We start from the raw sequence: 17749 nt of genomic DNA, 5'->3' as shown, positions 1-17749 counted from the left end.
TTCTCACTACGACACACAGAATCAGGGCATGAATTCATCTCCAGTTCATTACATCTTCTATGTTTCTCCTGCTTTTCAATATTATATCTTCTTACTCTCGATGAGGGATTTTCCCTTTGTTCCATCACCAAAGTTAAAAATCAATGAGAGGGCCTGTCAGCTGACTCTGCCAAATCTCTCTTCACTAACTGAAGAAGAGGCACTGACAAGAAGGACATGGATTCAGTGACCTGTGCTAAAAATAGTGATGGGATGAAAAAAAATCAATCATCTGTGATTTTCAGCAGGTAGCAAAGAACTCCAAAATAACCGTGCTCCCGATTTTTTTCTGAAAGGCTATTTGTCTCATGCTCTTACAGCATCAGTGCCTGAATTCAAATGCCAAGAATACAATACCTGCAACTTTCTTGAGAAGTTTCTCTGAAGGAAGCCAAAGGCTGGAGACTATGTTTTTTCCCCAACAACAACAACAACAACAACAACAGCAACAACAACAACTATGGCAGCAGCAGCAACAACAACAACAACACGACATAGATGTTGTCTTTCAGACTTGGCAGAGTCATTGGGATTAATCCTTTAAGCCATTAGAAAGTTGTATAAAATGAATAAGAAATGGTCAATGTTTAATTTAAGACTTTGAGTAATAAGCACATGCGTTTTGGTCCCTAGGAAGGATAACACTGATTCCTTTTTCCAGTACAGTAACAGAAATGGAGATTCTCAGGGTAAATGGGTGGTCTGCCAAGTTAAGGAGATAGAGGTGGTGCTAGTTGGTTTTGTCCACTTGATACAAACCTAGATGTATCTAAGTAGAAGGAACTATAATTAAGAAAAGATCTCCTTAAAATGGACCTGTAGTTAGGCTTGTGGGGCATTTTCTGAATTAGTTTTTTTTTTTGTTTGTTTATTGCATTTAATATTAATCTGGATGTGATGTCCTGTAAGTGTGGATGTGCACATTCCATAATACACATAGAGAAGTCAAAGGACAAGTTTTAGTAGCTGGTTCCCTCCTTTTACTAATTAGTTATTGATGTAGGGAAACCTTGCTTACTGTGGGTCATGCCACGCCTGGGCAGGTAGTACTGGGATTTATAAGAAAGCAGACTGAGCACACCACAAAGAACAACCCAATAAGCAGTATTCTTCCATGGTCTGTGTTTTGGAGTTTCTGCTTTGAGTTCTTATCCTGATTTCTCTTCATTATGGACTTTGCTTGGGGCATGTGAGCTGAAATAAACCTTTTTCTCCCTATATCAGTTTTGGTCATGGTATTTTGTCATAGCAATAAACAAAACAAAACAAAACAAAACAAAACAAAAACAAAAACCAAAAAAACCACGGAGACAGGAATTGGTACTTGGAGTTGGGCATTACTGTGACAGACCTGACCATGTGTTTTTGGGAGGATTGTGGTGGTATTTGACTTTGGGGCTGGAAAAGTCATTGAGTGCTCAGAGTTAAGTGGGCTGCTCTTGAGGATATTGGAAGATAAGGATGTTGGGAGAAATGAGGCCTGGCTGGTGGAGATTCAGAGAGAAGCAAACACTCTTCTGGGATCATTTGGATGTTAATTTGCTCTAAGGATATGCATTTCTAATCAGCTGGGGCTGAGAAATTGACTATGATTAAAAAAAAAAGATCAGAATCACTAAAGTAAAACCTTTGCTTTAGTGGGCCACTGGATACTGACCAGCTGGGGCTAAAGGATCAGCTGTGATTAAAAAGCGACCAGCAACACTGAGGAAAATTTAATAAGTGGCTTTTCAGCGTCAGTACACAGAAGTTGTGTTCCAGAGGTGGCTAAGGCTGCCTCTTATCCTGGGGCTGAGCTTGGTCATGTGTAAATATCTCCCAGGTGGTACTGACTGTGAAGGGATGAAGGTGCTATGAAGAGCAGCCAAAGAAGAGCATTGTGAGAGGCCAGGAGAGGTCACAAATAAAAGGCCAACTTCAGTGGTAGTAGAAGCTCCAGGGTCATGGAGAGTTGTGGAGGTTTGGCATCACATGACAGGGTTAAAGTTCCTAACGAAGGCTCAGGAGATGTTTTTGGTGACAGTGCAGCCCAGTTGCAGTTGAAATCTCCACATTTAAAAAATACTGGTACCATGGAATGACTGCCAAGGAATGTGGTAGTCTTGGAGTAGAGTTAGCCTGGACCTAGGGGACAAACTGTGTGTGCTGTAGAGGGCTGAACCAGAGAAGTGGCACAAGATGTTTGGAGCCCAGAGGATCATGACTGAATTCCAGATATCCAGCACTGAGGTTTATAACTGCAGAATTTGGCTTTGCTTTGATTCAACTTATCTGTGTGCCCCGATTCTTCCCTCTTGAGATAAGAAAGTATGTAGCTTGTTATTATTATTTTTATTATTATACAGGAGTCCATAGCTATGGGATTTTGTAATTTTAGAGAGACTTTGGATATTTTGAGAGGTTTTGGGTATTTTAGAATGGTTTTGAGCTTTGAAAGAGACTTTGGATATTTTCAAGAGAGCAAACTTCTGAAGTGTTAGAATTTTAAAAGGCCATGGGACTTTTAAAAGTTGGAATGTTTTCAGTCCGTGCCGGTCTTCAGATGAAAGGGAATAGCTACAGCTATGTTGTACTGCAAACAAGGAACTGACCTCAGCAAAGTGAACAGGTATTCCCCTGGAGAGGATTGAGCAATGCATGCTGCAGTACAAGTACCTGAATTCTGTTTCTGGGAGAGGAGCAATTTGCTGGCTTGGACATCTGGGTGCATATGAAGAATGGTAGTCATGTGATCTATCTTTATGCCATTTGAAAGTCCATCCCCAAGGCCCTGTTAGCCTCTTACCAGGGTTTAGCTTTGCACAAGTGTGATAGGATTTTAATGTTTAAGAAAAATGCGAATTCCTATATCCTTATGTTAACACTAACATGCCATTTTGGAGGCAAAAGAGAAAGTTTGTGGTTGGATACTGGATGTATTTGTGTGTCAGTACAGTCACTTGTACTGATCAGTTTTTGTCAACTTGACACAAAGCCATTTCTGAAAAGAGGGGAAAACACTTGAGAAAATGCCCCATAAAATTGGTCTGCAGGAAGGCTGGTGACATTTCCTTTTCTTTTCATTTTTAGAAGAATTATTTATTTTATGTATATGAGTACACTGTAGCAGTCTTCAGACACACCAGAAGAGGGCATTGGATCTCATTACAGATGGTTGTGAGCCACCATGTGGTTGCTGGGAATTGAACCCAGAACCTTTGGAAGAGCAGTCAGTGCCCTTAACCGCTGAGCCATCTCTCCAGCTCTGGTGGCATTGGTGATTAAAGTAGGAGGATCTGGCTTTTTTTGGGTGATGCCACTACTGAGCTCATGGTCCTGGTATGTATAAGAAAGAAGTCTGAAAAGGCCATGAGGAATAAGTCAGTAAGTATCAGTTTATTGTGATTTCTGCTTCAGTTCCTACCTCCACACTCATTCCTTGAGCTCCTTCCCTGAATTTCCTTCACAGGAGACTGTGATTGAAACACACATGGAAATAAACCCTTTCCTCTGCATGTTGCTTTTGGTCATGGTATTTTATCATAGCAATAGAAACTCTAAGACAGTTGTGTAGAAGAGAAGATGCAGCAAAAATTTGTAGGACAAAGTAAAAGAGAAGAGAACTGTGCAGAGAAATAACTCTAGGAAATCAACATATTAGGTTTGGAGCTGAGCGCAGGTTCACAGATTTATAGGACAGAGCCAGCTAGGCTGTAAAAGGTAAGTGGATAGGTACAGGAAGAACTTCCCAGGGCTCACACACAGGTGGGAGAATGTGAAGGTTCTGACAGGCCAGCTTAGGGGTAGTTTTCACCACCCCTCAGATTCTCTCAAGCATTCAGGCATGGCTAAACTAGCCTCCAAAGGCAGCCACTCTAGAACTTCTATAACAAGCCCTAAAAAGAATCTTTTAAAAGATCAAAATTATCTATAAATAGACACACTGGCTGATAGAACCGCCGCCTACAGTACTTAAAGGCTGCAGCTTTATCCAGGATTCAAGGAGGATGAGAGAGGCAAGAAAAAAAAATTATAAGGAAAATTTAAAATATATTATGTGTAGAATACAACTGAAAACATAATAAAATTTGTTAGCCAAAGGCAGAATAGTGTTACAGGGAAATTTCTAGCTAACTCTAATGGCTTAAATTAGAGAAGACAAAAGGTTTAAATTAATTATCCATTATAAGAAGTTAGATGTAAGCAGAAAGTCAGAGAAAGAACAAATTAAATCTAAGTCAAATAGAAGGAGAGAAACAACTAAAATAGGAACAGAAAACAGTAAAGTTATACTTGAGAAAGCACCAGAGAAAAATCAGTTAGCAAAGGCTTGTTTGTGGGGAGTCGGGCAGTGATAAATAACAAAATCTATAAACATCTAGCTGGGCTAATCAGAGGTAGGAAAGTTAATACAAATTATCAATAACTAAAATTGAAAATATGAAAAGAGCAAGAAGGTAATGTTGAATAACTTTGAACTTTTACAAATTAACAAACGGGTGCTTTTTATTTTATCTAAATCACACCTCCACAAAGGTGATGGAAAGGGAAGGAGCCATTCTATCGTTCAGGTACTTACCACAGTTGGCTGGACTGTATGTGCCACAGCCATACCTGAACCACTCAAATTATGGTTCTGCCAGCCAGTGAGCCGATTACTAGGGATGTTGTATTACCATTAGCATGTGAGCTGAAATATGGGGTATTTCTAGAATAGTTTATGGAACGTGGTAGTTACTGGGCAAATATTCTTCAAATTCTGTTTATAGATGGAGGTAATGGCAGCGATTACTGGTGTTCTTAAGTTTCTAGAATGGCATGAGATTCTGTCAGATGCCAACTCTAGGCTGATACGGCAGGTAAATAAGATGCTACAGGAAGAGTGGGACAGCTCATCAGCACCACACACTGCCTGTTCAGTCTTCTTAGGGGAAGGGGAAACTATACTTTATCCGATGATTATCCATCCTCAGCACCGTTCTTCTTTGTGGAAGGGAAAGTACAGACCTTTCTTCTTTTTCTTTAACAGTTTTATTAGAAGCCTGTACTGGCTGGTTTTGTGTCAACTTGACACAGCTGGAGTTATCACAGAGAAAGGAGCTTCAGTGGAGAAAATGCCTCCATGAGATCCAGCTGTAAGTCATTTTCTCAATTAGTGATCAAGGGGGAAAGGACCCATCTCTGGGCTGGTAGTCTTGGTTCTATAAGAGAGCAAGCTGAGCAAGCCAGGGGAAGCAAGCCAGTAAAGAACATCCCTCCATGGCCTCTGCATCAGCTCCTGCTTCCTGACCTGTTTGAGTTCCAGTCCTGACTTCCTTGGTGATAAACAGCAGTATGGAATTGTAAGCTGAGTAAACCCTTTCCTCTCCAACTTGCTTCTTGGTCATGATGTTTGTGCAGGAATAGAAGCCCTGACTAAGACAAAGCCCTACTCAATTGTGCAGAGAGAACTTACAATACATGCACTCACTGTGCCAGAATTTTTGCAAGGCAAACACAACCCAAATTAAGAGATTTTGTTTCCTTGTGATGCTTATCACTAAATGGGGTGTTTAATACAACCCAACCTTTAGGGCTCAGGGAACACTGTGGGAGAGGGGCAGAATCACAAGATTGCTGAGGGATAGTTTCTCCTGAGCAGGGTAGGGTTGTAGCTCCAGGGAACTCACAACACCATGGTTGTATGCATATGACCTGCAGAGACCACACCAATTGACATCTCAGTGTGAATGGAGGAAATTTTCACGAGGCCTTATCTCTAGATGAAGAGTTATAGGCAGGCAATGACTGTCAAATTAAGGAAAACCAAGGTTTTTTTATTTTTTTTGGTATGTTTTTCCTTTTTTGTTTTCAGGGAGGAGACACAATTATAAATGGTCATTTCAAAACATATACAAATAGGGTGACAGTAATTAGACAGAGTAGATTATATATATGTATATATATATATATTTCATGTGTTACTATATGCATTTATATAACAAAATAAATGTAGAAGTCATGAATTTGAGAGGACCTGGATTGGGTTGGGGAGACAGGAGAAATTGGAGGGGGAGTGGCGTGGTGATGATGCAAAGACAGTGCAATGTATGAAATCCTCAAACTGAAAAAGAGTTTGGGTTCCTTGGAAAGGGGACTATTTTGACCCATTTTTGAGTATTGTAAAATAGTCCATCAAAGCTTTATGATCTGCAATTCTATCTAAGTGAGTTTCCAAGTGTACCGCACACCCAAGTAGTTGGTGAGGGGCTCGTACTGGGGGAGGGTGGATAAAGGAGTCTTACTTCTGTGTGCAGGCACTTTCTACAGGTTTTCATCTTCAAAACTTCCTAACTACCAATTTCCTTCTAACCATGTCGTAGAGAGTGTAACTGTAGAGGCTTAGCAAGCCTAGCAGATGATGCATTTGGACTTTATTTTAAGATGATAAACTCATGATGTGCTGGGTGTCTTTAGCTTACTTTCTCCCGGCCCCTCTTTTTTCCTTTTTCTTTCTTTCTTATCAAATGACTCACTGGAGGCCTGACTCACCAGGAGTAAATTTAAGACATAAATATTCTTAGTTACATTCCTCGGCTCTTGGTTTCTCTCATGTTGTCATTGTTATCTTAAACTTCATTCTAAATAAGTTCAAGCATACAAAGTGTGAGGTTAGTGCGGCCCCTCAGGTACCTGCCACTCAGCCTCCACAACCGTTAAGTGTTCAGCACTGTTTCATTTGCTACACGTGTGTCTCCTCTCATGCACTCCCCAGTGGTCACGTCCTCAGGAACACTTGTACTATGGATTTCTTTTATTCTTAAGGTTTACTTTTATTTCAGCTACATGTCTAGGTATGTATGTGGACCATATATACACACACGTGCAGGTACACATGGTGTCTGGAAGAGGATATCTGAATCCCTGGATAAAGAGTTACAGACCCTTGTCAGCTGCCCAACCTGGGGAACTAAACTCCAGTCTTCTGTAAGACTAATACCAGTCTTCAGAGCCTTCTTGGCCATCATCAGAGCAGTTTCCTCCTGCAGCAGAAGGGAACAAATGTAGAGACCCACAGTCAAACACTGCAGAGAATGAGAGGCCTTGGAATGCTCAACCCTAAATGGATTACTTTATCAAATCCCTTCTGTTAGGGCTCAGGGAACCCTGGGGAAGAGGAGGCAGGAAGAGTGTCCTTGGCATATACATCATGAATTCTAGCTTAGTGCTTTCCTGGGATTCCAGAAACAGTGTGGAAACAAGTGGGTCTTCAAGTTTACATCTGTTTCTTGTGCTTTTTCTTGAGTTCTTTCCCTTCTGTGTTTGTTCTGTCCTACTCTGATGTATTACTTCTTGTTTTATCTTATTATATTTAATTTTATTATTAGAAAAGACTAATACTGTGTTAACTGATGAGCTATCTCTTCATTCCATACATGTCTTTCTAAAAGAAAGGAAAACAGTAAAAAAAAAAAAAAGTACCATACTATAGCTATTAAACTTAAACAATGTACCAATATTATTTTATATTAACAATTATTACATTTCAGTTACTTTATTATTAAAATTTTAATTTTTATTGACATAAATTAATTATTATACATTAAAATTAAATAGTAAAATATAAATTTATGCACAGGATGTATTTCTTACCCGGTATGAAATTTGCTAAGGTTGATATTAGACATATTTTTTAAAGCTTATCTTATAATATTTCATAAAAGACCTTAAGAAAAAGCATTTGCAAGGAGCACATGTGTAAAAAGAATTACATTTGAAATACAGAAAGTTTACAACTCAGAAGTAAAATGGTTTTAAAAATGAACTAAAGACACAATAGATGCAAGATTTGCAAATGATAAAATAGGAAATAGGCTCATGATCCTTGGCCACCATGGCAACACAATGATGCTACTGATAAGACTGTAAAGACAAGTGTTTCTGAGGAGCCTGTCCATCACTACTGGAAATACCAAGCCATCCAGCTACTTTAGAAAACAGAGGAGCAGCTGGGCAGTGGTGGCGCACGCCTTTAATCCCAGCACTTGGGAGGCAGAGACAGGCTGATTTCTGAGTTCGAGGCCAGCCTGGTCTACAAAGTGAGTTCCAGGACAGCCAGGGCTTTACAGAGAAACCCTGTCTTGAAAAACCAAAAAAAGAAAAAAAAAAGAAAAGAAAACAGAGGAATTTTAAAATAGCAATCCCTAGTTATTTAGGTATTTGTCCAAAACAGATCAAAGGAACTAAGTTCACACAAAGTCTGTACAAAAATGTTGATAGTAGCATTAGTTATAAAGCCCAAAACTAGAATCCAGCTGTCCAACCAGTAAAACAATAAACAGACTGTGATATGTGATATTGAAATAGTACTCAACCATGGATAGGAACATGAATTCTTTTTTTATAATTGGTCATTTTATTTATTTACATTTCAAAGGTTTCCCTTCAGCAAACCCCGTATCCCATCCTCCTTCCCTCCCTCTTGTTTCTATGCGGGAGCTCCTCCACCCACCCACCCACCCACTTCTGCCTCACTGCCCTAGCATTCCCCTACACTAGGGCATTGAGCCTTCACAGGACTAAGGACCTCACCTCCCATTGATGCCAGATAAGGCCATCCTCTACTACATATGTAGCTAGAGCCATGGGTCCTTCCATGTGTACTCTCTAGCTGGTGGTTTAGTCCCTGGGAGTTTGGGGTGGTCTCATTAGTTGATATTGTTGTTCGTCCTTTGGGGTTGCAATACCTTTCAGCTCCTTGAGTCCTTCCCCTAACTCTTCCATTGGAGTCCTTTGGCTCAGTCCAATGTTTGGCGGTGAGTAGCTGACTCTGTATTGGTCAGGCTCTGGCAGAACCTCTCAGGGGCCAGCCACACTAGGATCCTGTCAGCAAGCACTTCTTGGCATAAGCAATAGTGTCTGGGTTTGGTGTCTGCAGATGGGATGGATCCCTATGTGGGGCAGTCTCTGGATGGCCTTTCATTCAGTGTCTGTTCCACTCTTTGTTCTCCCATTTCTTTAAGACAGGAACAATTCTGTGTTAATATTTTTGAGATGGGTGGGTGGCTCCATCCCTCAACGGGGGCCATGCCTAACCTCCAGATATGGTCTTATAGGAGGAACATGAATTCTTACAATGGATTTTTACAATGAACATTATTGTATACAATTTCATTAATATCCTATTTTAGAAAAGGCAAAATATAATGACAGCAAACAGAATACTGTCCTTCAGGACCTAGAGCAGGCATTTGACTGCACATCAACATGGGGGAACTTTACAGTGCTGAAGATGTTTATAGCAATGATTATTATGATTTTACAAAACTACATATTTTCAAGATTTATTGAATTAGACACTTATAAAAGGACCACAGTTGAAGGCCTTTGACTTCAAGAAGTTTATAATTAACATGTAGTGTCAAACTAATGGAGACATTTGATAATCCATACCAAATCTCCATGTAAACAGGCCACTTCTTGGCTGTCAGGCCTATGGCTCACAGCAAATGTCTCTCGCTGACCTAGAAAATGCCTTTCCAGGACTGCTGCAGCAAACCTCAATGCAGCTCTCAGTGCAGGAGCTCACTTTCTCACAGAGATGGAGGCCGCAAGTGCAAATGTCAGTGGGTTTTACAGTTGGGCTTGCTCCTTAGTCTGTATGAATACCTTCCCACTTTGTCTTCACACGGTTTTCCCTGTGAGCTCCTTGTGGTGGTTTAATGAGAGATGCTCAGGTATTCTTCGTCTCCAGTTGGTGATGCTGTTTTGGGGATGTTATGGAATCTTAATGATGTTTATAGCCTTGCTGAAGGAAGCACAACACTGAAGGTGACTTTTAAGACTTAGCCTTGCTGGGCAGTGGTGGCGCATGCCTTTTAATCTCAGTACTTGGGAGGCAGAGGCAGGCAGATTTCTGAGTTCATGGCTAGAGTGAGTTCCAGGACAGCCAGGGCTACACAGAGAAACCCTGTTTGGGAACAGACAAACAAACAAACAAACAAAGACTTCATAGCCTTGTCCCATTTCTAGTTTACAATCGCTACTTTTGGGGTGTGGTTGGAGAAGGGATCTCTCAGCTTCCTCCTGTGGCCATCTATTGTCATGCCTGTCCTGCTATTATAGTTCTTTAAGTATTTTTTTTTTAACGTATGTATGTATGTATGTATGTATGTATGTATGTATGTATGTATCTATTATCTATTTATTTTGTAAGTTGCTTTGGTCATGGTGTTTTATCACAACAACAGATAAGTAAGCAATAGACCATGGTACCTCTTTTTGTATGTATTTCTTCTTATTGTCATGAGAACAATAATCAGAATGAGTTGGAGCCCACTCATAAGCAAGTTTTAGAAGAATTATTTCTTTAAAGAGATTATCTCCAGATAGAGTCATACTCCGAGGCATGATAGTGTAGGGCCATTATTAAACATGGATTCTGGAGGACACAACATAGCTCATATGCATGGCCTGCTATTTTCTCCGTAGCTGGGATAACAGGTCTGCAGCGCCAGTTCTGGATTAACTCTAGCATCTTCCTTCTGAAAACTATTTTTTTGGGGTGGGCCTAAAGTCCTAGTGCTCAGGAGACAGACAGGATCGAAAGTTTGAGGCCATCCAGGAGACTTAGCAAGACTATCTCCATCACCACCACCACCACCACCAATCATCATCATCAACAACAACAATAAAAGAAGAAGGAAAACCTCATTATTTCCATTTATAATAAGTAAATGAATAAAATAGTTAAAAACAAGGCAAGGATTTTCTATGAAAAAATATAAACACCTCACCTCTTTGTACCCCAATGGACTGCTCACTGTTCCTAGCAGTGTCTGTAATAAACTGTAAGTGCTTGCCTGTCTGGGTGACTGGCAGATTTTTAAAAGATTCTGTCTTTCTCCTGGCGTGACACATACCAAATGAGGATAGAAGGCTGTTTTCTTAAACTATTCTGGGATACGTTTAGCTTTTAACTCTTTTCTTGTCTAGATTGAATTTGGAATTTTAACACGTGCTGTGGAAATCTTTCTGGCTCCTAGCACATTCACAAAACACACTATGGTGAAGAAAACAATTGATTTCTTAGAAGAAAATGTGCTATTTACTTGTGAAAATGCCATTTCAACTCTCCAAATATTTATGAGTTGTAGGGAGGCTCATTTTCACAGAACCACCAGACTGCCTTGCTACGGATTCATAAATCTTGGGAGTCCTGTCTGATTTTGATTCGTTTTGCAGAAATGTTAAAGGGATGGAGCTTGTGCCTCTCATTTCTCAGATTGTATGGCTTGTTGACATTTGAATTTTCAAAATATCAAGGATTCTTCCAAAGTGATTCATCTGAGTCAGGGGCCGGCACTGTTGTTCTTCAGTGATGACTGCTGATTCAGAACCGAGAGATAAAATTAGAAATGCCAATAGTTTTCATTCGGCCTACTTTAAAAAATCTGTCCTTTCATTTTTGGCTTTTTAATTTACAAATTAATGTGATGATTAAATTTGGTACAAATGATTTATTTGTGTTTTAATCTTATTCTTCTGCACAAAACAGGGCGAAGCACACTAATGTGTGCGTCAGGGAATGGCAGCAATCTGGGCTCTTTCTATTCAGGTACCCAGGTCATGATGTCTTTGCCGTTAACTTCCTAAGTAGAGTGGGTTGCAGACTGGGGCTGGTGGACTTGTTGGTCTTTGTATGTTAATCAGCAGCCTCAGTTATAGTACAGCCTTGCAGAACTCCTGCCTTTCACAGCTTGACGTAATCCAAATTTATACCTCATTTATCACATACAGCCATTATCTAGGGAGCTGAGTCCTCTGTTTATCTTCTCCAGGATGGAAGGAGCTCCATTCTGGGACTCAAGCTGATTGAAAGGTCCCCATTTGACAGTCAGTGCCAGATGATTGTGATGGTGAGTTGGAGCTGGAGATGTGAATCTTGTTTTAAAGTTTCTCCACAGAAGTGAGACAGGCCACCTTCTCATCGCATCTATTGACTAAAGCTGGTCTATGGCCAAGTCTAAGCTCAGAGTTGGGAAACTCAATTATTGGTAAGATTAATATGGTCAGTAAGTGATGTAGAAAGTGTCTTTCAACTCTAGAGGTGGTACAGTGGTAATAAGAAACGTTTGCCTCAACCAAAACCACATACTTTGTAGCAAGAATCGATGATTTTTCTATGTATGTGCTTTTAATATTTTCCAATAGAGAGAGAGAGAGAGAGAGAGTGTGTGTGTGTGTGTGTGTATACACACACACACACACACACACACACACACACTATTATCTTAGTGAGAGTTTCTGTTGGTATGATAAAATACTGTGTCCAAAAGCAGCCTGGGTGGGAAAGCTCACATATTCCAATTGCTGTGCATCATGAAGTAAACTGAGAACAGTAACTTAGAGTTGGATCTTTGAGGTAGGAACTGAAGCAGAGACCATGAAGGAGTGCTTCGTACTTGCTTCTCAGGCTGCCATCTTATATACTTGAGGACCATATGCCTAGGGGTGGCACCACCCACAACAAGTTGGACCCTCTCACTTTAATTACTACTTAAAAATGTCCCATAGGCCTTCCAACAGGCTAACCTTATGGAGGCATTTTCTAAATTAAGATTCTCTCTTTCCAGATGACCCCAGCTTATATGAAGTTGACATGAAAGTACACAGCAACATTGACCCTTGTTAACACAGAAACACATCCAAGTGTCACCTTTCTCTCCTCCAACATCCCATATTATTAGCAACATCTCAATATGAAGCACATTCCAAACTTTAAAAGCTCCACAGTCTTTAAAAATTCAAACATTTTATATGTTCTCTTTAAAATATCCAAAGTCTCTTGCAAAGTTCTAAGCTGCTCTAAAATATTCAAAGATTCTCAAAAATATCCTGAGTCTCTTAAACATGGGGCCATGAAAACAAAATAAGTTAAGCTGAAGGGCCCAAGAGAGGACTCCTCAGTCCCACTTGGGAGGGAGAAGAAAGCAATCACAAGTGGGGAGGAAGGGACCTGGGAGGGAAAGTGGATGGGGTGGGGCGTTAGGTGGGGGAGAGGGGAACTTGATCTGTATTGGGTGGGGGGAAAGGACTGAAGCCCTGAGGGCCAGCAGAAAGAATGGAAACAGGCCACCTTGGGAGGTAGCAGCTTGGAGGGGACCCTCCAGAATGCACCCGAGACCTGGGAGGTGAGAGACTCTCAGGACTTAAAGGGAGGGACCTTAGATGAAATGCAATAGTAGGGAGAGGAACATTATAGATCCCACCTCCAGCAGGAAGAGAGGGCATCAAATGAGGGAGGGAGGCTATCCCATAGTTAAAAGTCTGACTCATAATTGTTCTTGTCTGAAAGAACTACAGGGATGGAAATGGAGAGGAGCCTGAGGAAAAGAAGGTCCAGCAACAGGCCCAAAGTGGGATCCAGCTCAAGGGGAGGCCCCAAGGCCTGATACTATTACTGAGGCTATGGAGCCTATCATGACTGGCCCCCCGAAAAACCCAACAAGCAGCTGAAAGAGTCAGATGCAGATATTTGCACTCAACCAATGGACAGAAGCTGCTGACCCCTGTGGTTGAATTAGAGAAAGGCTGAAAGAAGGTGAGGAGGAGGGTGACCCTGTAGGAGGACCAGTAGTCTCAATTAATCTGGACCCCTGAGATCTCTAAAACACTGGACCACCAACCAGGCAGCATACACCAGCTGATATGAGGCCCCCAGCATTTATACAGCAGAGGACGCTCAGGCCTGTGTTCATTCAGAGATGATGCACCTAACCTTCAAGAGACAGGAGACCCCAGGGAGGTGAGGTGGGGTTTGTGGATGGGGACATCCTTGTGGAGACAGGGTGGGGAGAAGGTATATGATGTGGAAGAATCAGAGGGTGGATGGGGTGTGGGGAATAAAATCTGGAGTGTAAACAAACAAGCAAGCAAACAAAGTTAAATACTATCTTACTTCGAGAGGGAAGAACAAGGGCATATTCAAACCAAACCAAAACCAAAGTTCAATAGTAGAATGCTCAATGCAGGCTTCGGAGACTCCAAAGGGTTCACCTCAGCACACATGCCCATCAGAAAAGCTTCACCTGATATTTGCTATTATCCTCAACAGTCATTTCACCACACTGGCATTTCCAAAATGTGGGGGTGTGGGGGTGGGGTGGGGGTGCGTCTCGATGGCAACTCTATTGCGCTTTTACCAGTATTCTTTCCTCTACTCTCTTCAAGGACTCTGACCCTGCCAGATGGTACCAAGCCTCAGCTGCTCTCTGTGACCCCCTTCAATCTGGGGACTTCTACTGCTGTGGAGACTGTACCTTTACCCATATCCTCTTCTGCCTTTCACAGTGTCAAGCCTTAGCTGCTCTCCATGACCCCTTCATGCCATCAAAACCAGTGTCACCTGGGAAAATCTTACACCTCCCTCTGGACCCCAATTTCTCTGATGATCCTAAGGAAGCACTTCCCAGGATGAGTGCACCTCAGTGATGCTGGTCTCCTCTTAGCCACCACTAATTGCTCAGAACCAACAAATCAGCATCAATTGTAGCAACAGAACATGTTTCCCTTTAGTGGTTTTGGTCTCTCATTAATCACAACTGATTCTTCAGTCCCAGCTGACCAGACTGATAGATTTATTAATTCAAACTATTAAACTTCTTCTCCTGTAGTGTCTTTAAGGGACTCTCAGACTTCCTCTTGCCACTTTACAAGATAGGCCTCTGTCATCAGCATCTCTCAACATTCTTAGCCTTCAATGAAACAACCCACTTGAACTCAAAAGTACTCAACAGCTTTTCCAGTTCAAGTTCAAAGGCTATGACGATCTTCCTTAAAACAGTCAAGTCTGTCATGAAAATATTCCATGAGCCTCGAACCAATATCGGCCTTAGGGTTCCTGTTGCCATGGTAAAACAGCATGACTAAAAAGCAAGCTTTATTCTAGTTTATAGTTCCCAATTACAGTCCATCCTGGAGGGAAGTCAGGGCAATAGCTGAAGCAGGGATCTGTAGTAGGAAGTGGGGCAGAGGCCATGGAGGAGTGCTGTGTCCTTGCTTGCTCTTCATGGCTTGCTCAGTTTTTTTTCTTACACCATCCAGAATCACCTTCCAGAAGTGCCACTACCCACAGTGGACTAGGTATAAATCATCAATCAAGAAAATGCCCTACAGATTTCTCTATTGGTAAACTCACGTGGGTATGCTTTTTGAATTAAGTATAATTCTTTTAGACGTCCTCAGTTTATGTCAGGTTGGCATAAAACTAGTCAGCCTAAGGGATTTTGTATCCAATTTACCTCCTATTCCTACAAACACTATTCTGCAAGACTGTCGAATACTGTCACAATCAGAACAACACTGGCACTGATGCACGCCTGTCTTCTTTGGAGTTTCCATTTGACTCATGCTCATTTTTTTTTCTAAGCAATCTAATCACCTGTATGCATTCTGTCTCCACTAAGGCACTGGCTACTTCTTATACTACAGAAATGTTTCTGTTGGCTTTTACAGCAACATCTAAGTCCCTTCTGTCACCATTATCCTCACAGCTATTGTGTTCTCTATTTAAAAAAAAAATCTCAAAATGCTATTTACACGCATTTACATAGTGTCTGACCTTTTAAAGTTATTATTTTCATTCAGAATAAATCTCTGGCAATCCATTTAAGATGTTGAATTTATGAATGTTTTTCCTTTAAAAATTTTCCTTCTTTTTTCTTTTTTCAATAATTTATTTGTTAATTTACTTTACATCCAGATCCTAACCTCTCCTTGTCCTCTCCTCCCACTCTGTTTCTTACAGATCCCTCCCGCTATTATCCCTCCCCTTCTCCAAGAGAAGGGGAAGCATCCCTTGAGTACTATCTCAACCTGGGACATCTAGTCCCAGCAGGGCTAAGCACATTCTCTCCCACTGAGGCTCAACCAAGCAATCCAGGAAGGGAAAGGGATCTGATAACAGGCAGATACAACCCCTTTCCATCCCCCACTCTCACTGTTAGGGGACCCACATGTATACCAAGGTGCACATCTGCTATAAATGTGTAGGGGATCTTGTTCCAATCCCTGCATGCTCTTTGGTTGGTGGTAAATTTTTTTTGTTTTATGAAATTAAAATATAATGGTATCATTTCCCCTTTTTCTTTCCTCCCTCCTATTGTTCCCATGTAACTCTCCTGCTATTTCTCTCAAATTTATGGCCTTTCCTCTTCTACTAACTAATGAATATGCACACACACATGCACACATGCATGTACACACACATGTACACATGCAAATATCAACCCCCTGCTCAGTCTGCAAAGAAGGAGATTACAGTATGCCTACCCTCTATATCCTCAGTATTTTTATAATTGTCTGTTGACGATCTCTAGCTCATATGAAAAACTGCTTTGAACATTTGTATTTAGGGTTTTATATAAAAATAAATTTTTATTTCCCTGGCATAGATGCCCACCATTGGAACTGCTGCATAATGTGCTAATTGCATGTTTACTATTGTAAGAACTGCCAAACAGTTTGTCAGAGGATCTATACCATTTTACACTCCCACTAACAATGTGTGAATGACTCACCACATGCTTGCCAGCACTTAGCTTTGTCATCATTTTATTTTAGCCATTCTGGTAAATGCATACCTATAAACACCATGACAGCTCATTCTAGTCTCAGTTTGTATCTTCTCACTACCTAATGAATTTAAACATCCCTTGAAGTGCCCACTCTTTATTATTTGTTCTTTTTGTGGAGGCTTGAGCATCCCTTACATATTTTAGATATAAGGTCTTTGTCAGATATTTGATTTACAAATACTCTCTAGTGCTATATATCTGTGGTGGTTTGAATAGGAGTGCCCCCACCCCTCCCCTATTGACTCAGGGGTTTGAATGCTTGGCCTCCAAGGACTGGCACTATCAGGTGTGGCCTTGTTGGAGTAGATGTAGCATTGTTGGAGGAAGTGTGTCATTGTAGAGACAGGCTTTGAGGTCTCATATGCTGGAACTACACCCAGTAGGGCTCACAGTTTCTTTGTGCTGCCTGAGAGTCAAGATGTACAACTCCCAGATCCTTTTCCAGCATCATGTTCGCCTGCATGCAGACATGATCCCTGCCATAATGATAATGGACTAAATGGTAAGTACTTACAAGCACTTCTGTACTTGTAACCAATACCAATTAAATGTTGTCCTTTAGAAGAGTTGCCTTGGTCATACTCATATATTTCACAGCAATAGAAACCCTAACTAAGACAATATCTTCCCTCCCATTTTACCTTTTCTTTCCGAGGGGATAACTTCTCAATGTTAATGGCAACTGATATATAATTTGACTATATAATTTTCTTTTCATTTTTACTTTTTATTATTAATTTTGGCTGGCTTTTGTTTTCCCTTTTTAGTAAGAGTAGATTATTTTATCATAAAGTTTTCCTTCTATGCCTCTCAGTTCCTCCCCATCTTCTTTCTCATTCAGATCCTCTTCTTTTCTGTCTCTCATTAGTAAAAAACAGGCTTCTGAGAGGTTAACAGCAAGACATAGCAAAATGAAATATAATAAGATAAAACAAAAAACACCACAAAGAAGTTGGACAAGTGTATTTTTTAGACCAGCAGTATTTGGCTTTACCCTAGACCCCTGGGCTATCTACTCTTGGGTCCTTGGTCACCCAGGCAGTATTGAGTATGGGGTCCATCTCAAGGAGTGAGTTACAAGTCAAGGTGGACATTGCTTGGTTACTTCAAGCTTT

Source organism: Mus caroli, unplaced genomic scaffold, assembly GCF_978045245.1.
Source record: "Mus caroli unplaced genomic scaffold, Mus_caroli_1 scaffold_2, whole genome shotgun sequence".
In the NCBI taxonomy this organism is placed as follows: domain Eukaryota; kingdom Metazoa; phylum Chordata; class Mammalia; order Rodentia; family Muridae; genus Mus; species Mus caroli.
Note: the sequence above shows the minus strand (reverse complement) of the source record.